This window comes from Anabrus simplex, chromosome 4 (assembly GCF_040414725.1).
Source record: "Anabrus simplex isolate iqAnaSimp1 chromosome 4, ASM4041472v1, whole genome shotgun sequence".
In the NCBI taxonomy this organism is placed as follows: Eukaryota; Metazoa; Arthropoda; class Insecta; order Orthoptera; family Tettigoniidae; genus Anabrus; species Anabrus simplex.
The window spans coordinates 200,687,523-200,699,012 of NC_090268.1; the positions used below are offsets into that span (position 1 = coordinate 200,687,523).

Genomic DNA, 11,490 nt, shown 5'->3' on the forward strand with positions numbered 1-11,490 from the left:
TGAGAGCTAGTTCGAGGTCCACGCAGCCTACGTGATTGCAACTGAGGATCCATCTGACGGCGAGATGACAACCCCGGTCTAGAAAGCCAAGAAAAACGGCCGAGAGGATTTGTCATGGCGACAACACGACACATCCTAATCTGCAGGCCTTCGGATTGAGCAGTGGTTGCTTGGTCGGTCATAGCCCTTCGGGGCTGTTGCGCCATGGGGATTGGTTTTTTATTAAATTTTCTCTTTCTTTATATATTCTTTTAAACTTTTCCATCATCAGCTGAACTGTATTATTGCAATAGGAATTAGCTTGGAATCTTGACAACTGTTCACTATGAAAGTCATAAAAACATGCTGCTGCCCACTTCCTGGATGGCAGCCACCCTCATCCAGAGTGGGTTGCCAGCACCGCAATATCTTTCTCTGGTTCATATTCTCATGATTTTTTTAATATTTCCTTGCCAAAAAAATGCAAATACTATAGAAAACTAAGATCTTTGTTGACTTTTTCTAAAACACCCATTGACAGAGGGTGATTTGGTGCTCATAAAAATATTCCTTAATTCATGATGCAACTCATGGAATACGAGATAATGGTGGGGGAGAATAAGCTACACCATCGAGTGAGTAAAAATACAATCCACCTTGCTGATTACGCCTATGCTGTTATGTGGGTTTTCCAGAATGAAGTATACAACATACACAAAATATAATTTCATCCTGAAAAGAGCTTTCTTTTTTTCTATGTGATGCTCATAGGACTTATTTATTGCATCACAAAACAACAAAGAAATTTTACGATATTTCAAGTGAAGTTAGGGTAGGGTCCACCTATTCAAAAAAAAGTTCAAGGTCAAATTAATAGAGCTTATATTTTAATAATTATGATCAGGTACTAATTTCACCTACTACAGAATTAATTTTTTATGAACACCAAATCACATGTCAATGGGTGCTGTAGAAAAAGTAAACGAAGTGGAAGGACGCTGGAGCTGCTGGGGGGGGGGAGATCTAACTGAAAATTAACAACCCACTCTGATCGTAATTGACGACTCAAATTATACCAAATTGAATTGAGCCACCATACACCAGTATGAAGTTTATATCTTATGAGAGAAATTTTAGGTAGTTATAACTTAGATTATTGCTATTAAAGGGAAGTATAATAAGGCAACTGTCCCCTCTTAACATTAGAGTAAAAACGCATCGACGATCTAACAAATACAATTCACCTTGAAATATCAACAGGCAGAAAATGGGTGTGAAAATGGGCAGACAAGAACCCTTCTACAGGGCTGCTGATGGAAGGGTTCAAACCCACCATCTCCCAAATGCAAGCTTACAATTACATAACCCAAATTGCACAACCCACTTGTTCAGTGAGCAGACATCTAATTTCAGCATTGTGTTGTGACATGACAAGACCCATAAGACCAACAGATTTAGACACACATGAAATATTATGAAGACAATGTTTGGAAATAGTTGTTTTTTTTTTTTGTTTTTTTTTTTTTTGTTTTTTGTTGTTTAGTGGCTTTATGTCGCACCGACACTGATAGGTCTTATGGCGACGATGGAATAGGAAAAGGTTAGGAGTGGGAAGGAAGCGGCCGTGGCCTTTACTAAAGGTACAGCCCCAGCATTTGCCTGGTGTGAAAATGGGAAACAATGGAAAATCATCTGCAGGGCTGCCGACAGTGGGATTCAAACCCACTATCTCCCGGATGCAAGCTCACAGCTGCGTGCCCTTAACCCACATGGCAAACTCGCCCGGTGTTCAGAAATAAACCAAGAAGAAATGTAACTTAAATTTTACTGGGTGAAGGCTATTGGATAGTGGTGGTGGTTGTTTTAAGAGGAAGTACAATAGGCAACCATCCTCTATTAACATTATTCAGAGGGAAAAAATGGAAGACAACAACACTTTGAAAAATGAAGGTATCAGGTATAGAAAAGCAAGGGCCACAAAGGGCGTGAATATGAAGGACTCCCTAGGTCTCGAACGCTCTAACACCATTGGCGTCAGAAAAGAAGAAGAGTTGATCAAAGGAAGTCAGATTGGATAGATGCAGGCAAGGAGTCTAGCACAAGTAAGTGGAAGCATGCCAGACTCGGCTAGGAGAACCATGGATGCCAACCCAAGCTCCCAATTTAGAGCCCCTGGTCCTCCTTTTAGTCTTCTCTTACGGCAGGCAGGGGATACCATGGGTGTTATTCTACTGCCCCCACCTGCAGGGGAACGGCTATTAACTACCACCATTTCTTATTAAGGGAGTGAAACTTGAGTGCTAAGAAATAAAGCTGCTGAAGTAACAATATAAATATCCATAAAGGAGTATCATTCAAGTCGGCAAAGAACTTTGTGTTGCCCCAATTACAGATACCGGTAATTTTCAAAGTTATAACTAGTGATGAAGTAAATACATTTTAAAGATGGATGTATCTCAATTTCCTAAAAACTTTAATTATCATTGCATAGGCAAGAGGGATGTGGTGATTATTATTGCTTTATAAGGAGGCAACAATCCCATAGCTCCCATTATCAAACGAATATCTAATTCATTTTTATAGTAATTGGCAGATAAATAGATGACATGACATCCATGGTCTAAAGTTGGACATACTATACAGATATTTTTATATAGGCCTATGGTGGATAATACTCCTGGATAAGCTCCCCATTTTCTTCCTGATTTTCATATAGCAATTTTTTTATCTGGGAAAATGAGAAAGGTCCAACACTTTGAAAAATGAAGGCATCAGCCACAGAAATACAAGGGCCACAAAGGGCATGAGAATTAAAGACACTAAGGTCTCAGAATCAAACACCGTTGGGGTCAGAAAAGAACAAGAGTTGACCAAGGGAGGTCGGAAGACAGATGAAAGTGAAGAGCCTAGCACAACGAAGAGGAAGTAATGCCAGGTCTCACCTAAGGCCCCATGGTAGCAAATTTGCACTCCCATGTTAAGAACCCATGAGGAATTTCCCCTTATAAGAGGCAGGGGATACCATGGATGTTATTCTACTGCCCCCGCCCATAGAAGGAGATGTGGAACATCAAAAAAAAAAAAAAAAACCAAAACAGAAAAACAGAAAAACCTAGCAATGTGAGTACAGAACAAATTGGAGAAGTAATCCTTGATGATGATGATGATGAATGATATAATGAATAATTATTTTCAGTGCTAACATTAATTTGATTGTTAATGTCAGAGTATAAAGGCCATTCTATTCTACATGAATGTTATTTAGGTGTGAAAACAGCAATACTCTATATCTTATCCGATATATGTACTCTCCTAGCCCAGATGCATAGGGTATCTGCATACATTAATTTTATCAATAGTTAACAGGGTGCCACTCAATACTCGCTACATTCAGCTGTGCGCGGATTGACTGTCGTTTATTTATTTCTCGTGGTCTTCTCGCTGAGGACACGAGTACGTGCTCGGGTAGTCTAAAAATGCCGCCAGCCTGTTCATTTGGGAACTAAGACTAATGACATCGGACTGCAACTATGCAAAGGTTTTTTTTCTCTGTACAGCAATAGCAGCGCGTTCTATATTGGACAGTGTGGAAAACCTGCATTAATTTATATTTTGGGTCAATGAGAAAGCGATTAGTCTGGAGTGGCTAGTTCTGGCCAGTGACAACGCAATCTGCCTGGATTGGTTAGGTCCGGTTAGTGACAAAACCATTGGAGGGTGACCAAGCAAAAGGGGTTAGGGCCGTGAGGCGGCTTTTACGTATCTAGCATTCTGTAGGGTGATAGCAGCGCATTCTATGTTGGACAGTGTGGAAAAGATGAATTAATTATTTTGAGTCGGTGAGAAAGCGATTGATCTGGATTGGTTAGGTCCAGTTAGTGACAGAACCATTGGACTGCGACCAGGCAAAAGAGGTCTGGGGGCGAAATCCCCCAGGTTAGGTCCGCGAAGCGGCTTTTAGGTATTTAGCAATCTGTAGAGCGATAGCAGCACTGCATTAACGTAAGTATTAGGCTATACTAAAATATTGCTAATTGTGTATTTCACATTGTTCCCTTTACATGGCATTTCTTAGACATGATATACTGTAGGCCTAGGATTTTGGGCTTATGATGTGTCAAGAAAATAAGGTGAAATTTTTTACGTTTTACAGAGAACTTTGCTTGCGTAATCAGAAGAAAATCTTGACTGTTCACGAGAAAGACTTCTCAAAGAATGAGGTTTAAATTTAGATGTTATAATGGAAGTGGAACTGGTACGTTCACTCGTCACCAATTCTTCTGTGGGCAGGATGGTGGGTTCCTAGACATCGCAATGAACACATCTCTCCTTTAAAAGGAATCTGAATTGCATTCTTTTCACTTCCTTCTAATGTTACAAACTTCAGGTGGCGTGGTGTCAGCTTATATCCCGATTTATTATTATCCCATCTCGACCTGGGGAATGTGTAAGCAGCAGCAGAAAGAGCTATTCTTTCTGCAGAGGTGGCAGTTATGGAGTCCACTTATGTATGCCTATACGGAATATTGTCAATGCCATGAGACACTACCTCACTCCCCACGTTCCTAACATTCCTCTTCGGTTATGCCTTAGGAATGATGAGGATGGAATTGTTCGACAACTTATAATCCTTCGACATAAGAGCTGAACGAATGACATGCTATGACCATTAAAACTGTTATTAAGAAAGATATCGGGATTTATGTATTAGAATTCACTACATCATAAGTTGATATAAGCCCTATTATGAATATAGAAACAAAATACCACAGACCGAAATATGTTAACCTCCAACTTGAATACCCTAACCTGTCTTCGACAATTACGAGTAGCCAAGGGCCTATGCATTTATTATACAGTATCCAGGTAAAATAAAATTACTCATGGCAGAAATTAATAAAATGAGAGAATAGTCACTCTCTAACGGCTTTGCATATCGAAATTATGCAAGTTATGACGTCGAACTCAACAGCTATCAAAAGTCACAATTTTGTACTTACCGTGAATATCCCTTTAAACGCCGTAATTATAATTGAAATTGAACTTTACGGGACTTTTTCCGAATATTTGGCAGGAAAGAATCCAAAATACTTCGAACAGAGAAGATACTTAGTAACTGTTTCTGTAAACCTTGAAAGTTATTTATGTTGTTCAAATTGGTTAACCTTGTATTTAGTCTTTAAACATATAAATAAAAAGAGCAGGCAGCGAAATAAACTCTTTGGCGTCAAGGAATTCTTCTTCTCCGTTTTCAGCTTGGACCACAGCTGTTGTTGTTTTTGACAGGTTAATGGGTAATGGGCACTTAATTTTTTCCCAGTTCCAATAACTATTGTAGTTCTTCACTATGTGTTGTCTTTAGATACGGGAATTATAGGCACGAATAGGTTAGAATGCAAACGTATTTGAAGAAGGCGCAAGTGTAATCCAGCCGCTCTACAGTTATGTCGGGGAATTCCATACATTTTTGGGGTTCTGTTTGTCCAGACCGATAATATATATGCAAATCTCACCGCAGAACCGTCATGTGGGTAACATGCACCTGCGCCTTGGTTAAATACGTTTGCATTCTAACCTATTCGTGCCTATAATTCCCGTCTCTAGTTGTCTTCATCATCATTTCATCCTCATCACGACGCGCAGGTCACCTACGGATGTCAAATAGAAAGACCTGCACCTGGCTAGCCGAACCCATCCTGGGATATCTCGCCACTACGACATTTCATTTCACAACGACATTAAAGATGTAGACAGCGCAGTCTCTCGAGTGTTCTGGTCTTGCAATGTGCGTGTGTCTAATACTTCTCAGTGATTGACTCGTGCAAAAGAGTCCTTCTGTGATATTCCCTCGAGAATGAATTCAGACAGTGGAGGTGGTGAAACCAGTCGTCCACTTACTCTTATTGTGAAAAGCACAGTTGTAGGTACCCAGTCCAACTTCAATCCCACTGACTTACCTCCTACTAATACTTTAGGTAGAGCTAATCATTCTAAAAATATAGATTTGGAGAATAACCCACCTGAAGTAGAATAGGAAACAGATTCCCGTTCGCACTTTGGTCCTTAATTAGTACTTGTAGAATCCACGGCAAATAAAAATGTTGCCGGTGTATACGGTATCCCATGTCATTAGGAAAGCTTTTTAATGATACTAAAATCCCGGGCATTAAAATGATTGTAAGAAAAGGCCGAAATAGAGTACATGTTGCTTTTCAATATGCTAAACAGGCAAATGACTTCCTAAATCACCCCATATTACGTGCTAAGCAACTCAAAGCCTATATTCATTCTTCGAATGTTTTGAGAGTCAGTCAGATAAAAGGAGTTGATAAAACCTTAAGGACAAGAGAAATACACGAGCACGTTCAGTCGACTTTCCCAGTGAAAAGTGTACAAAGATTAAATCGGAGAGTTGTAACGGAAAATGACATTGAATACCTGCCAACAGGTTCCGTAAAGGTCACCTTCCGGGCGCAAAAATTACCACATCAGGTCACCCTTTACAGTGTTATCTTAGAAGTCCAACCTTTTATTTTTAACCCCTTAATATGCAAGAATTGTCAACGTTATGGGCATTTGGCCGTTCACTGTCGAGCAAAAAAACCCTCGATGTGGACGATGTGCCTCGACACATCTCACTAAAGATAGGCAACAAGATATCCTTCTCCGTTTACATTGTCAAGGTAATCATAAAGTGGGGTCTAGTGAACAGTGTTGCCAACTTATATTTTTAAGATCCGCTAAATACTACTAAACATCCGCTAAAATTCGGCCAAGAAATCCGATCTCAAATAATGGGCAATAATAATAATAATAATAATAATAATAATAATAATAATAATAATAATAATAATAATAATAATAATAATAATTGTAACAGGCGGTACACCTCTACGACGCAAGTTCAAATCTTGCGCCAATTAAAAACTCCTCTACAGGAGAAGCTCTGAACTTTACAACTGAACTAAATCTACGGTTTATCAGAAGATGTCACTGAGTGTTTTTGATTTGCTTTTGTTTTTCATGGATCAAGAAGTGTGGACATTCTCTAACAGATGTCTCTACCAAAAACTATGATAACGCACTCTGGTATAAAGGAATGTACCTTCTTGAAGAAATTTTGTATTCATAAGTTTTGTCTTTACTAAATTTTGTTCTGTGGTTTGTGGGTTGGCAACATTAATCCTTTCTATCCGCCAGTTTTGAATTTATCCAATCACGAATTTCTGTAATTAATTTTCCTCCAATCATTGCTTTCTTCTTCGAATTTCCATGTGGTAATTATTTGTCTACCAATAAAATTGAGGGGGGGGTTCTACTCATTCCTGAGAAGTCTCGAATTTTCCACGAGGGTATAAAAACTGCTGATTTTCTGGTCTCTTGGCCACTTCAGTAACATCTAGCTTAGTGTGTGGATATGTAGTAGGGGGCGGGAAGCGCCTCTTTCTTCAAGCAGCAGCTCTTCAACAGGGTAATGGCCTTTTAACATCTTTATTTCTTGCTAGCTCAGCAGTTTAACTTTCAGGGAGGGTTCGAAACGTTTAATATGTAACCTACCACATTAAAATGTAAATTCCTCTTCTGTTTATGTGAAAACTACAAATCTCTTTCACTGTAAAGCGGGGATAGAGAGTGCTTTACCCTCTCGAACTCCCCTTCATTTTGAAATTGAGGTGTCTACGATTTTTGTAACCGTTTCTTCTCTTCATTAATGTATTAAAGTTTCTCATACGAGTCACCTCCCTAGCTTGGGATTAGTCCCTGTATTATCGGCCTAGCGCTACATAGGTTTTAATAAACATAAGTGTAGGAGTGCGTGTATTCGCCTCCATTCAATTTTGTATTTTGGGCCATTTAATTAACCTGATGTTTTGTTTTCTTCCTGTGAAGGTCCTGTAAATTGGGTATTAAATGCCCCTGCTTCTTTGTGTGCCTTGAGGGCAGTTAGAAGTGAAGTTTGTTGTGGCCTTGGATAGGCTTGTAAAATTGAGAGCAGGTCCGCTCTTTCTGGTATTTTGGAAAGTGGCTCTAGGGGGCTTAACATCGTAATTAGGAGCAAGTGCTCCTTGGTATGATGGGGTTTTCTGCCCCTTTGTTCAATTTTGTACCTTGGTAAAGTTGGGCTAATAGCTCAAGGATTGTGACTGTGGGGCTCGAAGCCCAAAAACATGTAAAAAAAACCCTGAACGGGTAAAAAGATTTTGTACCTGCCTTTCGCTGTTATTTCACCTAGTGGAAATTGTTAAATGTTGTTATCCGTTATTTGTTGATTTTGAAAAGAAAATATAACCTTTGTTAAAGTTTTAAATTAATTTTAATTCTGTAGTTGAGACCTATTCCAGCCCGCCTCTTCTTTCACCTCTGCTGTTCCACAGATACCTCGGAACAAGTGGTAGCAGAGCGTGGTTGAAGGGGTCTCAATTTAGCCCCTTTTGACGGCGAAAACTTGCTTTGTTTTGAACTCTAACAATTTTCTCGGTCGCTGTTTTTTTTTAATTTATTCTAAATTTGTAAAGTTCTGTCATCATGCCCGGCCTTCGCGATGTCCTCCATCCCGGCTATTTGGGCAAGGAGGAATTGATTTATGAATTAACAATTAGAAATGTTCAATCTAGAGCCACGGTTGCGGCCGATACCTCGAAGCTTAAAGAGTCCCTTGATTTGCCGATTTCCATCTCCACTTTGGGAGAGAAAGAGATTGACGACGCTTTCTCCACGATCCTGATAATACTACTGAGCTAGCATCTGTAGTTAGATTTTTTATAAGAAAATGATGCTTCTCCGAATCAACTTAAACGTGTGCAAGCTAGATTGTTTCATTTTTCTAATCGAGTTAACGATCTGTTGTCTCTAAAGTTCAAGGACATTCAAGGGAAGGAGGCTAGTGCTCATCTCGAAAACCTTTCCACATTGTCCAGTAAGGTTACTCTATTGTTAACTGGGGCAGTCCCTCCCAAAACCGACCAACCCGCTACGGTAAACGTAGTTAGCGAGGAAGACTCTTCCAAAGGAGAAGAAACTAGGAAATCTGTGGGAGCTCAACAAAGCTCTGCCCCATTAGGCAACGAATCTGAGCGTCGTAACTCGTTGAATAATGCCCCTTCTGAAACAGCTTCTCCGCCACTTAGGCCTCTAACTACTATGTCACCTGGCTTCAGCAGTTTGCCCCATCCTTTAGCAATGTTATTTAGAGGTATTCCGAAATTGTCAGTCAATTCCACCAGTGATGTTATTGCTTTTCTAAGATTTTTCGTTGAGTTTCAGGATCATGCTCTTGTGTTTTCTCTTTCTCCATGTGAAATTCTGCAAATTATTTACCCCTATTCTTGACAAAATAGTTAGGGCTATTGCCGAGCAATCATCTATCGAAGACTTCCACGCCCATCTGTTAGCTAATTTTATTCCGGCTTGAGCTAGGTCATCACTAATTCAGAAGTACTATTACCGTGTACAGCGGCTGGATGAAAACCTTGCCGACTTCATCCAAGACATCAAATTCTACATCAGGGTATTTGCTCTTCATTTTCCTGAAGACCAGATTGTACAGGCCATTGTGGAAGGCATTTCCCCATCGTACAGGTCATATTTGTGCTTTGCGTCGCGTCCTCAAACTTTTCCCGAATTAGAGGCTATGGCTGTCTCAGCGGAAGGAGTTAGATACGCCGACACCTTACATGTCGCGAAGGAACCCCCTCCATCCTCTACTAATTATCGGCCTCCACTTCGCCGACCCGTCACACCCCGTAAATGTTACGCTTGCGGGTCGCCTGACCATCTTCGCAACAAGTGTCCATTAATTAAATCTAGCGGGACAAGGAATGGAGCAGGGTCATCCCAAGGCTGTTTTAGATGCGGCGCTTACTCCCATATTGCCAAAAAAAGCCCGAACTCGAATAGCACTCCCTCTTGCTCAACTTCGGGGGCAACTTCCACCACCAATCAAAAATGACTAGTTGCTCCGGCTGAGTCGACTAACTTTTCTTTCCGAGGCTCAGCCCCAAGTAAACCAGCCGAAATCTCACGGAAAACTATGTCTTCAAATTTATCTTTTGAAGGTCCCAAAGAATGTCTTAAGATTGCGGCGGATTCCCCCGCGCCTGTACCATTTCTCAAAATTGAATTGAATAATGAGCCCGTAACTGCTCTTTTAGACTCAGCCAGTGTTTGTTCTATTATTTCGGCTGAATGGTATTACAAATTAAAATCTGTTTGTAAACTTCCTGATTTTTGTTCGTCTTCGGTTCAATATGTTTCGGCTAACTCATCTCCATTAGAAATTGTAGGTTTTCTGTATGCTAAAATTAGAATTGCCAAATTTAATTGGAAAGTTAAACTGTTGGTGGCTAAGCACTTGTCTTGCCCCATTGTATTGGGAGTGGACTTCATGTCCCACACTGGTTTAATGCTCAACCTTAAGAGCAAGTCGTGCACTTTCAAATTTGCTAGTAAATTCAATATCCCTTTATTAAAATGTAGTTCTGTATCATGTTCATCTGTTTCGCCAACCCAGGATGAGATGTTGTTAGACCTTAGACATCTACCTGAGGAGCAGGCTGATAGTATTCGTAAGTTGTGTCAGTCGTTTCCAGAGGTTTTAGCTGATACTCTTGGTGTTACTGATCTCATTGAATACAAGATTGAGGTTACGGATTCGATTCCAGCCCGGTTTCCACGTTATAGGCTGTCTCCACCTAAAATGAAAGCTTTGAAGGAAATCATACATCAGATATTGAAGGATGGTGTTATTCGATCCTCTAAATCGGCGTATTCTTCGCCTATTTTTCTAGTCCCGAAATCCCAAGGTGGTTTCAGGCCTGTGATTGATTATAGGGCTCTCAATCGGAAGGTAGTGTTACAATCTGTGCCTCTTCCAGACCTTCACTCTTGTTTTTCATGGTTTCGAAAGGCTAAATTTTTCACCATCTTAGACCTTAATCAGGCTTATAATCAGATACCGCTAGCAGAGGAATCTAAACATCTGACAGCTTTTGCCACGGATTGGAACTTGTACGAATACAACCGCGTGCGTTTCGGGCTCCCCACGGGAGCAGCCGTGCTTACGAGACTGCTAGATAGGGTCTTCTCCGACATCAAATTTGAGTATTTATACCATTATCTTGATGATGTCGTCGTAGTTTCTCAGACCTTTGAAGAACACCTAGATCATCTGAAAGAGGTCCTGAGTCGCCTTCGTAAGGCAGGGTTAACGGTGAAGTTGTCCAAGGTTGCCTTCGCTAAGCCTTCCATGTCATTTCTAGGGCATATTGTGTCGCCCGATGGTTTCGCTGTAGATCATTCTAGAACACAGGCCATCCGTGATTTCAAACCTCCCAAGGACATCAAAGGCATTGCCAGGTTCATAGGCATGGTGAACTTCTTCAGGAAATTTATTCCAAATTTCGCTAACAGAGCGGCGCCCTTGAACCTTCTTCGTAGGAAAGGCGTCAAATTTGAGTGGGGGCCTTCTCAACAAGCCGCTTTTGAAGACCTGAAATTAGCTCTTTGTAATGA

At 40.5% G+C, this 11,490-nt stretch overlaps 1 protein-coding gene across 1 annotated transcript in view; it reads right to left on the reverse strand.

Annotated features, from left to right (window-relative positions):
- LOC136872568 (BTB/POZ domain-containing protein 6-B) overlaps positions 1 to 5,166 on the reverse strand; it is a 151,651-nt gene extending 146,485 nt beyond the window's left edge. Inside the window, exon 1 of the mRNA XM_067146369.2 lies at positions 4,980 to 5,166. The gene's annotated coding sequence lies outside the window, so the exon portion shown is untranslated. The remainder of the gene's footprint in view (positions 1 to 4,979) is intronic.
- Positions 5,167 to 11,490: the final 6,324 nt, after the last annotated feature.